Consider the following 21,317-nt stretch of genomic DNA (forward strand, 5'->3'; position numbering starts at 1 on the left):
AAAAAAAAAAAGAAGAAAGTGTCAAAATAATATTTCATCTAGGCTGATCAGGTTCAAAGTTTCAGTGTAATGACAGCATATCTGGTATCTAGAATGCATATAATATTTCAATGTTTTTCTCTTGTATTCCATTGTACGCTTTGTTATGTGTTTTTGTAAGACTTTTCTTACTCATTTACTCATTCTGCTATCTACTATTCTTTGCTTTCTAGGTCAAGTTTTTAGTAGTAGAAGATACTATCTTGACAGATCTTCTGGGACTCCAACTTCATAAACTAGAAGAAGAAATCCATGGTATAGTTGACAGAGCTGTGCTAGAGTTGGGTACTTGAAATGTGAGAGATGTCCATCTTTTTCCACCTATTTCCATGGAAGAGTATGTACAGATTGCAGTCTTGATGAAGTTGTACTTCAGGAAATTCATGATACCAGTGAATAGTTTCACGTGAGCAAAATTCAGTGGCTTTTTGTATGCAGCGTGGTTTACGTCATTGTGCATTGAATATAATTTAATTGAAGTTTTCAACTCAAAATATGAAATGTGATATGTATAAACAGAGGTTATAACTACTTTTCTTGTTCTCAGATTTTGGCAGGAACCGGTTGAATGTGGGCTGCCATGGAATTTTCTTATGAAGAGCATCACAGCTCTTCATAAAGAGAGAGAGAGCTCTTCATAAAGCATAAAGAGCTTCTTTATTATTCAGTCAAACAGTTGCTTGGGACTCTAGATAACATTCAAGTAAGGACTTGATAGAAATATTATTAGTATATCATTTTTATTCACTCCGTTGTTACACTTTACGTTAAAAACTTTTTTCCTGAATTTTTATCAGTGACTTTTGTTTTCTTCAGATGTTATTCATGTGAGATTATATGTGCTATGTATATTCTAAGGACATTCTTATCTCCATGTAGGAGTTAATAAAACTACAGCCTTCTAATCTTATGTTTTTCTAGACTTTTTAAAAATCACTTAATATTATACTGTCCACTTGCAGCATGTAATAATGTCTTACTGTATACAATAATAAGACAATTTCTTGAAACTATCTTAGCCCTTGTTCCTCTATTTGATGAATTATTTTTATTTTACAATTTAGTTATAATCTTCTTTTATTTACTCTTCATTAGTTTTTTAATCTCCTGTAGTTGCACAGTGATGATACTTCTGATTTACAGGAATCCTTTCTCTGAAGCTCCTTGACATTTATGACAGTGAAATACAAGGTTATGATGTAATTAATTTCATTTGTCAAATGTGACTGTGTATCAGCCTAAATATTTTCACTTTTCACAAAATATCAGGTCTTAATTGTTCATTTCGACCAAAAAGATCACTGAAACCTTGATGAGTAAAGGAAATACCTTGTGTTATCAACATACCTATGAGTCAGTCCACATATGTCAGGCAAATTTTTGAGTATTCACTATATGAATTTCTGAAAAGATAAGATATTTATCATATCAGAAGGACATTCTACGTTTAAAACTTTAAGTAAAATTCTAATTGTTTGAATCTGCAATGTAAACAATGTGGGCTGCAGCATATCTAACTGTACACACAGATTCTACATTCTCACCGTTGAGCTAGTTGAGAATCTTGTCAAGAATGATGAAATTATTTATGGCATTTAACAGGCACAAATTTCTTCATGGTGCATGTTGAGAAAAGCATTGATCTTGCACGCATAAGCAGAATTGTCATGCAAGTTAATGCTTCTCTCGGCAATCTGTCATTCTTATTTTGTTAGAAGAGATCTAGTAGTATAATCAAAGCACTATTTGTTTTTCTTCACTGGCAGTTGTCCGAGTTCCTTTTCATTTCCTTCATGTTCAGTCTAAACATTGTAATGCATAAATGGTTGTGGATTTTCTTTTCTCACCACTTAAGAAATAAAATCTCAAACAAGCTGATGAGGTGCCTCCTTCCACCTCTTTTCCCTACAGTTTCTTTTTCCTAGTATACTAGAAGGTATGAAATGAAAACAAATCTGAGTGTTATGCCATGAGTTGTAACTACTTTCCTTGCAACTCTATTTAGAAGTTAGTGACTAATACAGTGGTAAAAAAGGTGATAGAAGCTACCACCAAACCAAAGAGACAAGAAAAAAATTGAAGATTTGCTGTGGAGATAAAGCTTATGGAGGGTTATGACTTGTTTGGAAGACTAGCTCAGGAACGGACAGGAAATGAGCTGTTAAGTCAGGTTGCTTTTTGTCTGTATGTAAACGTATATGGTAATTCTTGTCGTTTGTTGCTATCTGACATATTGGACTTGTACTGCTTTTCATATGAACAATTACATTTGAAGCATTGTTTTGTTACTTATGGATTACATGATGTAAAACTTTGTCAAATCCCTTACAAATTCTTTTGGTTTGGATTTAATCCATTTTTCACCCCACTCACCAACTGGGAGCAGGGAATCTTTCTTTCCTGCTTACTGCAGGATATAGTGGATTGTACTGCAAAGGTCTTCCCTCAGTACAGTTTAAAGTATGCCTTGAGTTCCTCACTGGCATTCATTCTTCCAGCCTGTAGAGCAATGATATTTGAAGTTACACCCCTTCTTCCTTTGAGGAAAAAGTCATAAGAAATTTAAAACAAAAACAAAACCTACCACTTGGTTTGTGCATTATTCTTTGTTATGCATAAACAATTATTACCTTTTTCCACTCAGATAGGCATGAAATTGAGAGTTTTGAGTCTTAATACTTCTAGTGTCAATATTAGTATGTGTTTTCATTTTGTTATTCTTCATACATGAAAATGTATATATTTTAGGAGGAGCACTCACTTTGCTCTCCAATCAGAGTAGTAATTTGGGGTTTGTTTGTTTGTTTGTTTTCAAAATTCTGTTATCTGTAAATAACCACCCTGTCAAAAAAGAATTCTTCTTATCCCTTGATTTCTAACACTGGACTGTCTGGAATATTGGAGGGGAGTTTCCACATAGCCAAACATACCTCCTCATTTCTCTGGTAGTATTTCACTCTCTTAGACTTCTTGGTCTGAACCAGTACAAAGAACATGTTCTGTTTTGGTTTCTAGAAAGGAAATGTGTAAGAAGTTCTAATTTCTGTATTTCTTACAGATGGCACCTCATTCTGAGAAGATGATACAAATCCTGTGCTTTCTCTTCCTGGAAATTTAGCTGTGTGTGATTTGCATTCACTTGGATCATAGGTTTTCAGGAGTCAACATGGAAAATGCCAATGAGATCGTCAAATCTATTCTACTTCTGATGCTAAATGATCAGCTTTCAGATCTGCTATGTTTAGTGATGATAAGACTGAAAGATTTATGACCTTTGTTACACTGTTAGTGATTGAGACTGATCATTATACAAGATATTTTTGATGTTTTTGTAGCTATCTTTCTGTTATCCTCTCTTCAATAACAATCTACATTTTCTGACGTTTTGAGACCAATTTGTTTTAAGGCACAAGCACTTTGCCTTTCAAAAGTTTATACTCTGTTATCTACATTCTAGGTGATACTCCTGGCTTCAGTGATGACCATTTATGGCTGTTAGTTCTGAGTACTACAATTATTGGTATGCCTTAAAACTTTTTTTTAAAGGGATGTGACATGTAACAGAAGTACTGAAACCTTTCCAACACTTGACTGGCTTGAACACTGAGCCTTTTTGGATCATGGATTCTCACAGGTTCTTTTAAATAATAGATTTTAGTGGCCGGTTTCATACATTAATTGCTCTATGCCACAAACAAGGACAGCAGGCAAACAATCTTTTGTTCTATTTCTCAAGAGTAGATCGCTGTCTACACACCAGCATGGTCTTCAAAATCCTCAGTCAGAAGTGTTTTCTGCAAGGCATTCATACCTGAATAAACAAATCTTCATGAAATAAGCATTAATGACTATTAATAATGATTCAGCAATTATTAATAATGATTTTAAGTCTTCTCAGTTTTACACTGGGCTATTTTAGACCTTTAGACTCTTCTGACAACTCCTAGTAGTGTCATTAACAACAGCTTTAATAGAAATATGTGTAAAGGAAGAGTGATTGAGGCAAATCTAAGGCAAATGTTTTTTTTTTCTGCCTCTGGTGGTTTTTGGTGCAGATGTCTCATCATTTTACAGACTTCTGAACAAAACTTTTGATCTTAAATGTCAACAAGCAAATACTACCCTTGGAAGGTACAGCATACAAAGGGAGTATGTCCCTTTCCATGAAGGGTGCAGTTGCAGCAGTCAGGTGTGTTGAGTTCTATGGAATTTACACAATGAATTTTCCCTTCTTTGGGATATAGACACTTAGACTGGCATGAAATGTCAGTTTTTAGAAACATAAGGTGATTTAAAATCCTACAGCTATTTTTTTCCAAATTCCAAAATACCACTGTTATAATTACAAGGCCCAAAATTGCCCGATGAACTAATATTTAAATAAATTATCTAGTTGCCCCTTATGTGTAGGTTTATAAAGAAGGGTAGAGGGTTAAGTGTTTAAGAAAAAAAAAATTGTACCAAAAGCCAAAGAACTAATTAAGTTTTTGGTTGAATATTGCATTTCTCATACTTCCTCTCTTCTTCTGCTCTTTTCTTTCATCTTAAATGACACTTTTCAATTCCTTCCTCTCTTATCCTTTAAGGCATACCTCTCAAGACCTCCAGCTCTCACCCGTTTCCACTATCAGCTGTTTCTGAGCCTCCTGTTTGCTAATTGGCCATCCAGTATGTGTGTGAACTGGGTAGTGGTAGGTCAGAAAAAACAGATCAGCAGCTTCTGAGACAATAATGTATTGTTCCCGCAACAGTGCTGAATGGATAAGCATTCACATTGCATAAAATCAATCTTGCATGTGGTTCTAATGATTGATTGTCTCAGCAGGGAGGCCGCAGTCTGAATGGGCAAATACATGCAGCTCACCTCTTAACGGTGGTTTCTCCAAGATACATTTGAGTGCATGGAAACATAGGAAAGACTGTAGTGTTTGTGTTTATGCTGTCTGCAGAACTGTATAATTCAGACTTTTACATTTGGAGCTCTAAGACTATATTGCTGTATGTTACACCAAATGGATATATAAACTAAAACAATGGTATCCCAGTAAGTGGAAAAGACTCCTAAGAGTTAAATCCTACTGAAGAGGTAGTGTGGAGAGAGAAAATGGGAAAACAAGAACAACAACAACCTCTCAGTTCAAGTCTTCAAAGGATGTTGATGTAAATAGTATCCTTTGTAAAGGTTAATGAGATGAGCTTCCTGTTCTGTCAGTACAGATTGTAGCGTTTATGCTACGTGTGCAGGTTTATGCTTTTTTTTTCTTTTTATCAAAAGGTAGATTCTCAGTTTCTACACCCTGATGAAACTGTACAAAAAATGTGTCCCTATGTCATGGAGACCTATGAAGAAAAGCACAGAGAACAGTGGGTGTTTGTCTGCTCAACCCAGGTTGAAGTTATGGGTTCACAAATCTGATGGGTTTCAGATATACAAATGGCATTCTCTAGACTGGAAGAAGGCTTGGGTTAGCCCTGAAGGATTACCACAAGCAACCGGTATGGATATCTTCTTTTTGTTTAATTCAGTGAAAATGATCTCATGAAAAGACATTAGATTTTTAACCCTATAGTAAATGAAATGCCATTAGTATGTACTGGGGAAATAAATATGTCATTTCTGTTATCTCATGGGTATTTTTATCACATCTTGATTACTGGATTTTCCATGGGTCCATTCTGAACTGAGATGAAAGATAAAAGCAAAAATACTGACAGAGTTCAGCCACGTCAGTGTAGCAAGAACAGTGTATACAAGTACCACATATGCATATGTTAAACCCATGCATTTGTGTAAGGAAGCAGAAACTGTTGGTTTTTTTTGTGTCAAACCACTATTTAATTTAGACCTGCTTCAGAAGGGTAGCTTCTGCTATGTGAATTTTTCTTCATCCTTGCTTACCTTCATCTTCTTCCCAATGCTTCTGTTCTGGTATGAACATTCTTTCTTTCTGTAAAAACTTTAAGTAGTTCTGTTTTTCTTTTCCAGTCTAGAGAATCTGCCAAGTGGATAAACAACATGGGAAGGAGGCTCATAAGGAGGAGAATGCGTTACCTAAGATTTATTTACCTTTATAGTTATCTAAAATTTATCCCTATAATATAAAAAGTGAACAAAGGTTAATCTTTGTTCACTGTTTCTCACAATACAAGCACTAATAGTTGTTACCTGAAACTATTAACCAGCAGGCTTAAACAAAAGAAACACTTTCACACAGTGTACAGTTCAAAATACAGGACATTTGGCTACAGAATGACCAGTTATTTTTTAAAAGGTTAAATGAAGTGTCAAATTTCCACCAATGACAACTAAGTATGATGATAAAACTGGTAGTGCGATCTTGCGTAGGGAGTATTTGGGTTACTGATTCTTGTGTGGTTTTTTCTGTGTCAGGGTGGGGGTGGGGGGCGATTGTTCTTTTTTTGGTTGACTTGAGGTCTTGCTTTGTTCGGTCATTTTTATTTTGGTAGCAGTGGTTATTTTGTTTTAGTAAATCCTGGCTGATGTGCCATGTTATTCCCAGTGTATCCAGCTCCTGGACTTGCTTCTTATGTGCCTTTTTAAAAATATCTTCTAGCTCCTGTGAAAGACAGACTGATGCATAATGTGCGGTATGTGTGATGTGGTGACGCTTCTGCAAGCAGAGTGCAGCGCTGTCCCACATTGTCACTGTTTCCTGTCTGGATGTTATATGTGCTGAGGACTTCTGGACAGGATCTGTGGGTTAGAAATGACCACCTGGTCCTCTGCAAAAGAGAAGTGGAGTTTTGGTGTGTTTTTGAAAAGTGGTCTTTAATATTTTGGGATACTAGGCAATTTCATACAAAATGCTGCTACTGGTGTATCCCTTATAATTGCATTGGTATATCATCGTGATTTGCTACAGAAAAATAGGAAGCTCAGTGAAATTACCTGCTGGCGAGCAGCAAGGTATTACCTCTAAATTTGAGGTTATTAAATGGAGTGCAGATTACCCTTGAGCATTCTGCAGTTCTTATCATGTCTTAATTATTCCATCTTCAGTCTTTCAGTGTGCTTTCTTTCCTTTTAGAGGCATATACGTGAATTTCCAGAACAAGGTACTCTTTCTGTGGTGACTATAAGTGCATACGTATACAGTACTGAATGCATGCTTAAATCAAAATGCTCTCTCCAAGTATAATTAAAATACAACTAAGGTGGCTGTCACATACTACTGGTTTGAATGCACACAAAGTATCGCTAGATGGGTATTGAAATATGAAATAATTCTTATTTCTCTTCTGACCTCCTGAGCCTCAGATTTCTTCAAAATACTTTTGTGCCTAAGAAAGCATGTGAGGACAGGGCCTCCCTCCAGTGTTTCTCTAGCAAGATTCACTACAGGATGAGAAGCTCCAGTGACTCTATTTTTTGCCAGAGATTTTATTTATTACAATTTCATTCTAAAATGGTGCATAGAAATTTGGTCAGGGGTTCTCATGGCCTCAGGTATATGTGTACAGTCACATCCTGTAGATTAGTGTTACAGCTTACACCCTCTGACCCTCTGACACTGTTGGCTGCTATTTAAATGGAAACACTGAAGACACATTGATTTGAAAACTGTGAAATGAAACAAAGTGGATTTCTAAGATGGCATCAAGCCAAAAAGAAACTCAAGAAGCAAAATCAGACTTGTTCTGGTAAAAGCAACATCCATTTCTATGCAAAGACTGTATGGTTCATAAGGATTTTGGCTTAATAAGTTGTAATGTACTCTTCTATAATCGCTCTATTACAAAGATCTTATGTTACACTTCCATCTGTATAAAATCACCGCTGCCTCAAGGTGAGTTTAATCTTTTATAATTGATTCTAGTAGTTACCACTCATAAATGGTGAGGAATGAGGTATGAAACCTACTGATGACAGCTGCAGCTTTGTGATGTGTCATTGCTTTCATCTGGGTATCTCCTACAAGTCATAATGACTCTGCAATGGCTTTTTAGGTCACCAGTTCATGAGGTATTGCTTGGCTGTCGCATCTACACCATAGATGGGATGATGCCCAGAAACACTGTTTTGGCATCATTGGTAATGTTCAGTTTCAGGACATTTACGAGTACTTGAGAAATACCCCTCGGCTAATTCTTACACCTTTGACTGACAAGTAATGAATATTGCTAATAGCAGTGTCAGCTTTTTCTCTTTAGGTGAATAAAAAATTAAATGCTCAGTGTTCTTTCATACCTCATATGAATTTTATAAGGTTTTCTTAGAGCTGTTATTGAGACAAAGTATCTTTGAACATGTGTATGCTTGTAAGCGTGCGCACTTAAGTAGTACGTGAACTTAATCTCTCTTAATTTTAAAAATAAGTTAAATATTTCTTGTGTAATATAATGCAAAAATTATGGTTAATAATTTTTAATTTTTTTTTAATAATTTAATAAAATAGTGGTTAATCTGAAGAAGAGCGTGAATGGATCTATACCAGGGTTACTTGGGATTTTTCAGCAAAATCTTCCCTTTTTTTTTTTCTTTTCCAATATGTTGAAAATTCAAAAACCAGTACTTTTTCACACCACGTGCAACAAAGATTTTTTTTCTGGAATCTTTTTTGCTAGAATCAGTGATTCAAGAAGGTGCATCCATCAGTCCCAGCTGGCTTAGTAGTTACAACCCACAGACGGGATAGACAAATCCAAGAACCAACCCTATAAATAAGGCAAAGTAACAGCAAATATCCTCAAGTTTCCTGTCTTGTGTGACCACAGGTGAGATATTACTCCTTAATTTAAAAAAAAAGTTGATATTTGGTTTACATACAGAAGCTTTGTAAAGTGTGGTGCACAGCAAGCAATTTCCCGCACTATGCGACAGCCTGTTATCTTTTTTTACAGTACACATTTATACTTCATATGCTAAGACTGATCTTTCAAGGAAGAAAGTTTTGAATGTAAGGATCTGACTATATTTTCACACTATAATTGTGAATCAAAATGGTGTTCTGGGAGTGAATAAGTTCCATGTTTTTCCATTGTGATGGGCAGGAGAACAATGCCAATTTATTCTAACAAAGTCTTAGAGTTGCATATCTATATCTATGTGATGATGGTCTTTGTTTTAGTGCAGACTCTGTTAACACTTTTCACTGTTTTAAACAAGACTTGAGGAAAATATGATTATGTGATTTAATTTCTCAACATAGTGAAGTTCAGTGGGGCAAGCTGCAGGGCATCGTCAGGCTGTCTGAAGAAGTACAAGTATGGATTTGTTTTGTGGCATTGCTTTTCTGCTTCAGATGGGAGAACCAGGCAGCAGCAGGAATGAGCTTTCTTGGTTTTGAGCCTAAATTTGTAACAAGGAGTAAGCAACATCTGCTTAGAAGAAGGAGGTTAAGATTTGAATTCATGAGCCTCTGCAAAGACTGTCACTGAAAAGGCTGCCATTAGTCCTCTCTTTACAACATGCAATGTGGGGAAAAGCACTGCTCCAGACATAAGGATTACATTCCATTCTTGTTACATTCCTTACTCATTTTTTCTGAGGAGAAACCTCCCTAATCCGGATGACCTTTGAGTCTTCAACCTTGGGAATCCTTTCCAAGCTGTAACACAATGCAATACACCACAACATAGATACAGTAGTAGCTAGGCTACATGGGATGGAGCTGGCAAGTAAAGTTTGTTACAACAACCTGGGTATCATAGAATCATTAAGGTTGAAAAAGACCTCTAAGGTCATCAGTCCAACTGTCAACCCACCACCATCATGCCCGGTAACTGTGTACCTCAGTGCCACAACTACACAGTTATTGAATGTCTCCAGGGATGGTGACTCCATCGCCCCCTGGAGGGTGTCAGCCTCCTGAAGTCTGTTCTAGTGCATCACTGCTCCTTCTGAGAAGAAATTTTTCTCACTATACAGGTAAGACCAGTTATAACTGATCTTTTAATGTCCTATAGCTTAGTCTTAGCAAAGATGGGAGGGACAATGGCTTTCCCTACAGGTGTTTTTTGAATCATATAATTAAAATGGTTTTGTTCTTAAAGTTTGAACTAAAGATTATGCTTAAAAAGTAAACAGTTAAACCTCTGAGGGCAAGCAAATCCTTGTAAGTGTATTAACAACCCTTAAAAGTGAATTCCTTTTAGTAATAATCATTTCAGCAATGGTAGAGTATTGTAATGACTTCCAGCCCCTGCACAGCTCCTGCTGATGTCTTTCAGTCATTCACAGTGAATAATACTGCAGTAGAATGTGCCTGCCCGATGCTTCCTAGTACCTGTTTTACAAGCCCTACATCTCTCAGCTGCTGCCTTTGTGTACAGTGATGTTACTGAATGCTGACAATCAACTGTGTCTAATTATCTCCTTTTGCTTTGAAGTAAGGTCCTTGTTAGCTCTGACTGACGTTCTTAATTGTAACTCTCTGAAGCTCTGTTTTAAAAATGTTTGCACACAACAGTCATTTTATTTAAGTGACTTATGTTTACCATGTTTAAGTACTAATCTGTGTATCTGGATTATGGTGTTTGTTTTCTTCCTTAAACCCTGTGCCATGGTTGCCCCTGACATTGAACTGACCTATGAAATTATGTTGGTTGCTGCGGGGTTTATTGATGCACGTCTGTTAGCCAGGAAGTTTATTACCTCGTGTACTTTCCGCAGGGAACTACTCTCTAAACAGGCGAGGGTCTCTGAGCTTCTTGTTTTTCTACATGTTAATTAACACGTTCACTTGGAAACAGTGTACATGGACACCATATAATAATTATGATGGTGGTTTTTGTTTAAGCGTACAATCTTGTATTTTTATTTTGAAGACACTTGAAATTGTATATCCATCCTATATATCATCATCAGTTATATCAGATATCATCCATTATATGATCAGGTCATCAGATATAAATTTAAAATGAAGTGCCTTTTTTTCTGCTCTTGGTACACTTGTAATGTATTAATTTTGTGTTAAAAATTGTACGTCATTGATTAGTACGAGGGATGGCCGAACTAATTTCTGTGATTGTGTGGTATCTGTATTAGAATTAAAGGTACTTCTTGGTAAGAGGAAGAACCTCAAGGGAGATCAGAAACTGTCATGTATAACAAACAATATATAATGTCTGAATGTATTTTTGTTTAAACTTTTGTCAGTGAATACGGTGAAGGATTGTTTAAAATTGAAACAAAACATTGCTAAATAAATATACTAGGAAGTATTTTTATTCAGAATATCTTAGAAACCTATAACTTATACGTCCTTTCCTTACCAAATGTTTTTAGACTAGGCTGAGTAGTTATCCATGTCTCTTTGATTTTTTGTGTTAGATGCAAAATATGTTGCTAATCTACCCAATTTTCTATTCAGGAAGCAAAAAAGTATTGCTTATATCAGGTCAAATGAGATGTTTGGCAGCAATTTTTCTGCTTGCCTTGTTTCATCATGGAGACATAGTTGCAATGAGTAATATTTGAAAATACGGTGGAAGAGGTAGAAGAATTTAGTTAAATACAGCCTGTGGGAAATGCTGAAAATCTCTAATAAAAAGCACAGCTTCCCAGAACAACTTGGCCTTTGTGATCTCTTTGTGATAGTTTCTACCCTACAGCCTTACTCCTGTGATGGTAAATTAATAGAAGTGTCTTGAACCTGACAAGTAGGAAAATACTGTTTTTTTTTGAGAGGGCACCCTGACATCTGAAACCTGCATCTATTATATTCTCTGAAGAAGAAGGAAGGAGATACATTGCATCTTTCTTCATCACTAGAAGAACTGTGTGTGGCCTGCTTCTGAAATCCATCCCTCCATTTGGTTTTTGTAATGATATTTGTTTGTGTAAGATTGTCACCAGAGGAACCAAAGCTGAAATGGGTCCAAAAGTTCATGAAATCACATTCTCACAGTATTGTCCTAGGTCTTTTATCTTCTGGTGCACGTTTTGCCATATAAGAATGCAGGTGCGTTATTAAAAATTAAATAGATATATATTTTTCACCCTTTTAGACTTTTGCCTTACTTATGATGCTGACCTCAAGCCTATAAAAAGGGGAATAAAGGTGTTACTTTATGTGTAAATTGAACATTGTCTTCTGACTATTTACTACCTGGTTTCTCTTCATATGCTAACATGACTCATTAAAATGTTTTCCCAGTGCCACTGTGACTGGGGACTTTGTCAGTTCCGACAGCTGCTGGTTCACTGAAAGGAGGAGACAAGAACAGCCCTGAGGACCAAGTGCAACCTTCACTTGGAAGGTGCAGGAGTAGCTGTTCCTGGTGTTCTGTCTTGGAATAAAAACAAATTCCTAAAAAGAAAATGGTTTAATGCTCTTGTAATCTGTGGTTTGCATCCTTGTCCAGGTGTTTATGCAAGCTTTAAGAGATTTCACTTTGCCTAAAATGTTGACAGATGATAACCCAATTTTCATGGGCCTAACCAGTGACCTGTTTCAAGTTCTGGATGTCCTGAGAAAGAAGAACCTGCAATTTGAACAGATGGCTGAACAATCTACCCTAGAGTTTCACTTGTAGCCTGAAGAGATCTTAATTCTCAAGGTAAAATAATTCATTGCCTTTAATTACTCCCCTTAAGAGTTTCAATCAAAATAATTGCAAATGGGCTGTGTTAGATATGAAGGTTATTGTTGAGTGTGTTACAGTACTGATAAGGTGTCCTCAAAGTCTCAGCATTTCAAAGACACGGCAGTACAGCACCTCAGTACAATAAATATATTCGCAAGGAAGTACACTCTGTTCAAAAAGGCTGTCTCCACTGACAAACATATTCATTTGTGTGGAGCACCTGGTTCTTGTACTCGGTAGCATTGTAGTAGTTGCTGAATATTTACAGGGAAGAATGGAGATAAAGGAAATTTAAAAAAATGTACCAGAAGTTGTTGATGTAGAATGTGGGGTTACCTATGTTGAACAGGTTTTTTGAAAACATTTTTCAACATTTTTCAACATTTTGAAAAAAATTTTTCATGTTTGTTCAGGTATTTCTGTATAATACAATGCATGTTGAGTGTGCGATATGAGTGCATGAGCATACATGCATGCGCATACTCATAAAAATTAGTTGTCCACAAACTAAACTTAAATGGTAATTATACCTTGAGTTACAGACAGATGGAAAAGTTAAAACTTAGTGATATTGAAATACAAGTTGGTGTATGGACCAAATTTGGATTACTAATTAAGTATACTCTCACCATGCTTCAAAGACCATCCATATTTGCAGTATAAAACTGCACACTTCTTTGTTATATTAAGCTTTATTGGAAACTGAAATAACCAATCAGGTTAAATGTGATTAATCTCAGGATTTATAAAGGATTTTCTGCTCCAGACTATCATATTCCACCATCTTGGCAGAAGCACCAAAACCAATAAGCTATACCTTGGAACTTTCCAATCAGCCTTCTGTAGGGTGTTTTGATCCCTGCTAACTGGGTGAATCAGAAAATGACCACCGAGGAACATGAACCTGCTACTATTAGACTTGAGGAAATCAATACGGATTCTCTTCACTAAGACAGAAATCTATAATCAGCTAAGCTCTTTCCATTCTGTTTCACACAGAACTAGTTCTTTGGAAGAAATATATTCCTTTAGTGGACCGATACTGCATTTTACCAAATTATATATGCAAAACTATTTTGATTGTGGAATTGTGATCCTCTAAAGTGATGGCAAAGTTGTGATAGCTCTTCTATATCTTTGGTTGACACTATACTGATATAGAAGTGTATAGCTGTATAGCAGAATGATGAGAGTTGCTCTCACTCACTCATTAAAGTAACCCAGTGCTCCTCTCCTTTTCTGGGAAACAAATGATGTTGCTTGATGCAACATCAGTTCTGCAAAGGTAAGTCTGCTGAGAAGGTATTTCTTAAAAGGGGGATAGGAAAGAGGAGTGGGGAGATAACTTTGTTTTTGTGTACGTGCCTCGCTTTGGCAAGCGGATAACGGTAGAGCAAATGCTCTTGCTACATATTCCAATTGTGTCGTAGGTCATTCTGTTGGCTAATGGCAGTGCGTCACTGTGTTTGTGGTTGGCAATGCATGGACTGGAAAGAGAGAGGTGTCTGCCTACCTGCACAGTGTTTTCAATCTCGCACTGCAAAGAAATTATCATGGTTCTTGCAGCAAATCTTCTGCTTGATGCATCGCCTTTGCCATAGGCTGCTGTATGATAGCATGCTGTTCAGGCCATCCAGTCAGCCGTGTGATATGCAATGGAAAAACTCAAGCATTGTAAGGAAATTGTACACTTTTGTACATTGTTTGCATGTCCCAAAGGAAAATTAATCATGACAGCAAGTAATGAGCAGGATATTTGACAGGTAGACTAAGTAATATTTTGTTTAAGAAGGAGAAGCAGAATAATTTAGTCTTCTAGAAAGAAATAAGGTAATATATTGACAAACCACTACGTAAACATCTTGAATAGATAATTTTTGCCTGTTTGTGCTACTAAACGTTGACAAGTCTGTGTTTCTACTTTCCCTTTCAACGTTTTATACTAGAGAATATTAGCTATGGAGCGGTGCAGTGTTGGAATGAGATTCTCCCTTTGAGTCATGAGGCTTAGTGGAAATTTGTGCTAAACTAGCACAGAGGCTTAAGTACAACAAGATGAAGATTTGTCTGAGTGTGGGGATTAGCAGAGACCCAGTTTAGAGAGAAATTCAAAGATTCCAACTGTCTTTAAATTTACACTAATATGCAGCCTGTCCCTTCTCTTTGCATGCTACATGAACATGAAACAAAAGTCCAATTGGAATGACCTTGATCCAAAAGCTCTGACAGCTGGTGAGCTGTTTGGTTTTATAAACCATGCAACCCAAGAATGGAAAGATAATAAGTAGCGCGTATGCTTCTTACTAGGGACCTCTGCTCCTGGAGGCATAGCACTCTGCTGGAAATAGGCAATGCTGGAATTCAGATAAGGTGTTAGAGATTGAATCCTTGTGTGGCTTTTTCTTTTTTTTTTTTTCTTTTTTTTTTCCTATGTATGCAATTTGATGCGAATGCACAGCACTGGTAATTGTGGAAACACTGGAGGCAGGACATGATGCTAATAGCAGAAAAGTAGAGAACTTAATGATGCTGATTCAACTGCCTTAGAGGGTGAATTATTTTCTCTCCAGAACCAAGGAACCTCCCATAGGAACCTCCCCATATCTTTAAGACCTTTGACACACAGGAATAGATTCTTACTGTATAAAATGTAGTCATTTTGCTGTATCGAGTGTTCAATAAAACTATTTTTGTTTTACACTGACAATCTAAAAAGCAAAGCATGGTTTTGATATGCTGCAAAATCTTCTTGTTTCAGTGATAAATTAAGACTCTGAAGTTTTAATTGCTTTACACTACTAAAATGGTGTGATTTTCTTGAAACACTTTTTAAAAGTTTACAGCCTTCTCCTCAGAGAGCAAACTAAAGCTATGCATGAGGGGCCAAAATGGTTAGTTTCGGATGGGGATATAAATCAAATGTGGATTGAGTCATTCAATAATGATAATGATGATATCAAGGTGAGCAGTTTGGAAGCGCTAGCTTCTTCTCTGTCTGTTTTCACATTTTCCCATTTATTTTTCTGGAGACAGATTTCTGCATGCAGTCCTTTCATTTCTTTGGTTTTCACTATTGTAATGTGATGTTTTGGCATCTGATTAAGCTATTTTCAAGCCTAAAAAGCTTCAAGAGTCCTTCGTTTACTGTAAGGCTGATTGTGCCTCCTAGTGTATGAGTTGATGTAATTCAAGATGTCAATCACAAGATTATTGAAACTGGCATTTGGGAAGCCTTTCAAAACAGATTTAAAACTTTGTGAATTAAGTATTCATGTCACTGTAGCAGGGAAGGCTGGCACTAGGAAATCTAAGTCAGTCAGTTTAAGAAACAACAGACTTCTTATGTCCTTCTTATTAGTTACACAGCTAAATCAATGTTTTTGGCTGTTCAAAATGCTGTAATGTAATGAAATCCAAATCTAAAATCTGAATGTAACTTTTGGATGGTGGCTGTAGCTTAACCCATTCTATTAAGTTTTCTTCTTTTGAGAACCTATGTCCATCTAGATATGGTGACGTTCTCTACCTGCATTTTAATAGCAGCTGCCATCTTTGATACCATTGAGAACACTGCAGTTTATACCAGCTTTACCCTCTGTTCCTCTTTCTCTTTTGGATCACAGTACTGCTCCTTTAACTTGTTTTACAAATGTTCTTTATGCAAATTAATTGTAAGAACTTTTCTTTCTTTTAAGAACATGAGTTTCCACATTTAAAAGGGAATTTAACTGTTAAAAGCACAATACATTAATTTTAAGCAGCTCAGTATGATCTTTTCCTCTCATTTTGCTGAGCTGATACAGAATGGTTGTCCAAATTTTAGAAAAAAGAGAATAACTAATATTTCTCAATCAGTGTTTTTATTTTCAAGCAGAATTACTGCAGTTTCATGTCAAAATTCAAATTTTCAGCATTCCAATATGCTGTCAACACTTCATTTCTAGCTATCCAAATTAGAGTAGTGCTTCAGGACAAATGGAGAAGCCATGTATTTCCCAGAGAAATCTTTTTAGTGGGAGAATTTAATTAAGCACCTTGTGTTGCTTCAAGCTGCCCACCTGGGAGGATGAGGATCAGAGGACTGGTGTGGACATGGAAAAGCAATATGATCTTATGGGGAAGAGAGTGTAGAGGTGGAAACAGTAGGCAACAAACTGTCCAAACAGGACAGCTGTGAGTGAGTAAATAATTGGTTCAGGTGGTGTTTGACTGATACTGATCGAGCACGAGCAGGAGATAGAGCCATCTAATCCTTTAGAATATGGGCAGTTAGGAATGTGTCTGCTGACCTGAAGCATATGTTACAGTTAACATACTTAAAATGAACTTTAGACCTTGGCTGGGACAGAAACTAGAAGATGAGAAGAATTTCTTTTTTTGTCTTCAACTATACAGTACCAGACTTTTCAGACAGCCTGGTTTATGTATACTATTGTAGATATCTGCAATGCTGGTCATGTTGAACTCGGGTGTCACATAATCCTCGGCTTTATGCACGGTTTACACACTGGTATTTTAAGTAGTTTGTTCTAAAACAACACAAAATAAATATGGAATCCTTGCTGCCACCAGCTTTTTGACAGACCAGCCCTCTGAAAGCAGGAGTAAACTATCATTTGGGACATACTCCCTGGTCTCCCCATAGCAAAAGATGCAGTCAAGGAAAACAAGTATAGCCATATGCCGGTGTACTCAGCTGTCAAAACAGCTCTCAGAAATGCAGCAGCACGATGACATTCACATGAACAAATAAAAATGTGGTAAGGCTGATGGCACTTATGTGTCACTTGCAAATTACTACACTGGGTGTGCATTTCACTAAAGGTAGTCACAACCAATTCTCAAAAGTCAACAAAAGCCAATTTTTAAAATTTTATTTCAAATTCTTCCTCATGAGAAAATGGTTGCATTCCTATTTGTCTTGCAGGTACATGGGCAACTGGATAGAAACTAGGAGAAGACAATCCTAAGAAAGGCTAACTTGTCTGTTATCTTTGATGAAGATGTGCCTCCTTAGAACAACTCAGAACAAACTTTAAAACTGTTAATCCTATTTCTGATAATAGTATGGTACAGGTAGGCATTAGACTCAAAATGATTAATTTTTTAAGAAGCAGTATTTCTGAAACATCCATTGAGCATGTGGCTTTATGCAGAATGAAAATTGCCTAAAATCACAGTGAATCTGAAATGTATGCAAGATGAAATCAGCTGGACACTTACTCTGGAGATACACAGGGGTTCAGAAGTATCACGTTGCAGAGGTCCACAGTAACAAGTAGAAACATGGTGTGATTATGGCACTGGATGTACTTCATTGACTTCTGACTTTATCTTGCTTCTGACTTAAAATATTCGGGAATGAGCCATTTCAACTTTCTCTGCAGCCATTTTGTCTATCTGCAATGAAGTGCTCATTAAATTCATTAGTGTTAGTTACTTTCATACTCTAATAACGAGGCTGTAAATTATCAAACTTTAATAAAGAACAGACCTTAAGAAGAACTTATGAATTTAAATAGCTTCTTGAGGTCACTGTCACCTCCCTGAGGAGAAAGACTCACATGTCATTCTTTTTACTATTTATTTGCTGCACACTCTCTGTTCTCTGCTGAATTGTTTGCTGACCCCTGAAAATGTGCCAATGGATTGCCCCAGAGGGCTCTGTGAGTTGTATTTTGTGTTTGTTTGTGTATTTGGGCATTTGTTGGGGTGCTGCCTAAAGCTCAGGCAAGTTGGTAAAAATGGCAACAGTATGTCACTTGTCCTTGAGAAACGTCTATACACACACCCCTATGTATATGCATACATAAATAGATATATATATAAGTACGTATGTGCAGTTTTCTATTAACAAATTACTGATGAGGGTGCAGAACAATGACTTATGACTCTGAATTGTTTGGCCTGTAGTACTGTGTACTTTAGCTATCAAAGTTCATCTGTAAATGAGCTAATTCAGCTGAAGGGTAAAAGGCCGCCTACAGCACAAGGCTGTGTGCAGCCTCACTAGTCATCATGGAGAAGGCGTGTTTGCTTGGGGAAGTGTTAACAGTTTACAATTTCAGATTTTTATTTATGTTAAACACCTAAGAAACAAAAAGTAATATGAAGGTCATGCTTACCAGAAGTAAAGAAACTCATAAAGGGTCAGCAGACGTATGTTTAATATTGCCTGTTGTTTTTATAGTAGGAAATGTAAATATAAGTGAAGCATTTGAGTACACTTCCCCTCTGTAAGATCTTTTGTTTTGATGCCAAAAAGGTTTGAATAAGAAATTTCCAGAACTCTGCAATCACTTGCCAGTGTGATTACGGGGTGTTTTTTGGGGGGGAGGTGTTTGTTGTTGTTTTTTGTACAGACAAATATCTAGTCAATACTTGCCTATTTAAAACTAGCAAAAATACAATTGGCATCTAAAGTACACATAAGTGCTTACACGTACATAGAGCCCTTGTGAAGAACCAATTTATGTGTACATCATCTGTAGATAAAGGAGAGTAACATATGCAGGTTGAATCAGGAAGAATCCTTTATTGCATTAACAGACATGGAAGATCTTTCTGGTCATTAAAATCTGTTTTCTTAGTCTTCAGAAGGCCTTGTTGATCTGTGGTCTTAATCAGGACGGCCTTGTCATATCTAAATTTAAACTTAATTTAGAAGTTATAGGTGATAAAATGTTTAATCTGGATGTGTGATTGGTTAGCCTCGACAAACAGTGAAACACTCATCCAGTTGATTGTTCACTCCTTTGTGGGTTAGGGGAGAAAATAGGGTGGAAAATCATGTGGGCTAAGATGAAGACAGGAAAACTGTTTATCCACTACAGTCACGGGAAAAGCAGACTTGATTGGGAAAAAAAATATTCTGGTTTCTGCCTATTAATATCCATTCAAGTAGTGAGAAACAAAGACAATTAAAACAATACCTTTCTTTTCTCACCCTCCTCCTCCAAGCTCAGTCTTATTCTTGGCTTTCCCCTCTGACCACTGTTGGTAGATGGGGCTAATGGTTAGTACACTGTGGTTCCTGTTTACCACTCCTTCCCTCTCACAGTTCTCCTCAGCTCCAACAAGAGCACTCTGCACAGTCTGCATTTCCTTCAAGAAATTGAAGGAATTACTTGCTTCAGTAGGGGATCCTCCATGGACTGCAGCATGGAATTTGTTTCAGCAACATGGAGAACCTCCTCTTTCTCTGACCTTGGTATTCTGCTATTTCTCACTCTTTCTGCTCTTTTTAAATAGTTTCCTGGAGGTGTCTCCAGTGTAGCTGATGTCCCATGAAGGGGCTGTTGGAGCTGGCTGGAACTGCACGTGCCTGGCATGGGGCATTCCTGACCTCTGCTCACACCTGCAGTTCCACCACCCTTCTGCCCACACCTTGCCACTTACACTCAATAAATACACAATGATACCAGAAGGCCCCAATTAAGCCTCAAACAGCAGTACTACTGAAATATTGCTGTGATATTCTTGGATATCTCATAACAGTCTACTCATAAATACGTTATTAAAAAGGTGATTTATTTGCAAGTCTGTTATTCATATGCACTGGAGGTGCATGCCATATTAATGTCTTGATATGGAAATAATACTGTAAAAACAATTAATGCACAATTTTATAACTTTCAAAATACCAAACCAAATTCAGTGGTTGAAGAAGAGGAAGGGAGTGAGTTTTCCATCCACACAGGCACAGTGTTAAGTTATTATCTTTATTCAGAGATGAGGAAGTTCGGGATCTGAGTATTTTGAAGTTCCGAACTCTGAAGTGGATCCAGATGCATCTCTGCAGGTACATTGTGTGCGTGCCAGTAACTATGTGGCTGAGCATTCTTAGATGCAGAAATCATGACAATACACCACTACAACTCATGTCTTGAAAATAACACTGGATGTGTTTGGATAAATCTCTACTGTCTGAGCCATGTGCCTTCAGTTGAGTTGATGATGACATTGTGCTTTTACATCTTTCTACATTACTGAAGCACTCCTGAAGACAAATCACATATGATGTGCTACTAGTTTTATATTTCTTTTTGCTCACAGCCGAGGAAACTCAGGCTGCAAGCCTGTTTAACCATGTGAGCACTGAAGTACTGCTCACAGAAATTGTATGCCACAATTTCCTGTTTTATGCACAGGTATTCCTTTGCCAACTGAATTCCCCTCTTTATAATAGATGAGATCTAAGAGAGGGAAATCACTTCATCACTTTTCTACTATGCTCTTATCAACGTATGGAATTAGAATTATATTTGTGTGATGGAAACTGTAGGAGCTGTGGTAGTACTAAACACTGATACTAACAGAGAAGGAAGCAGGAGCAATGAGTAAATGTTTCATTGCATTATTTGAGGAACATGGCTTCTTTTGCTCTTTTTTTCAGTGATTCACATATAACATTCTGAAATGCTTTACAGTGTATAGAATTCATTAATTTTTAGGTCTCTTTAAATGCTTAGATAAGTAGGAATTTTTCCAAGGGGATTAAAAAGTGGTGGATAAAGCAATATAGAGCTGATGATCAGATGTTATCTGTTATCAACTATCTTGAAATAAGGTTGAAGTTTTTCTTAGTTGTAGCATAATAATTGGTTGGAAAATACAGAGCTTTGAAAAGAAAGATGTTTCAGGCAGTGAATAAATAAAGCTAATCTGTTGCCAACAATTTGTTCAAAGAGTTTTAGCTATGCTGAAAGCCAGGCCTAACAGTAAATCAA

The 21,317-nt window shown here is 36.8% G+C and overlaps 1 non-coding gene across 3 annotated transcripts in view; it reads left to right on the forward strand.

Moving 5' to 3' along the window:
* The first annotated feature begins 216 nt into the window (after nt 1-216).
* DNAH11 overlaps nt 217-21,317 on the forward strand; it is a 34,567-nt gene continuing 13,466 nt past the window's right edge. Inside the window, exons 1-3 of one of the 3 annotated variants that reach the window (XR_005857599.1) lie at nt 217-742; nt 3,098-5,535; nt 8,626-12,561. This is a non-coding gene — a transcript (dynein axonemal heavy chain 11). Of the gene's footprint in view, nt 743-3,097; nt 12,562-21,317 lie in introns of all 3 variants that reach the window. The other 2 variants (XR_005857601.1, XR_005857600.2) reach the window with 2 other exon arrangements.

The sequence above is a fragment of the Gallus gallus genome, chromosome 2 (assembly GCF_016699485.2).
Source record: "Gallus gallus isolate bGalGal1 chromosome 2, bGalGal1.mat.broiler.GRCg7b, whole genome shotgun sequence".
Classification (NCBI taxonomy): domain Eukaryota; kingdom Metazoa; phylum Chordata; class Aves; order Galliformes; family Phasianidae; genus Gallus; species Gallus gallus.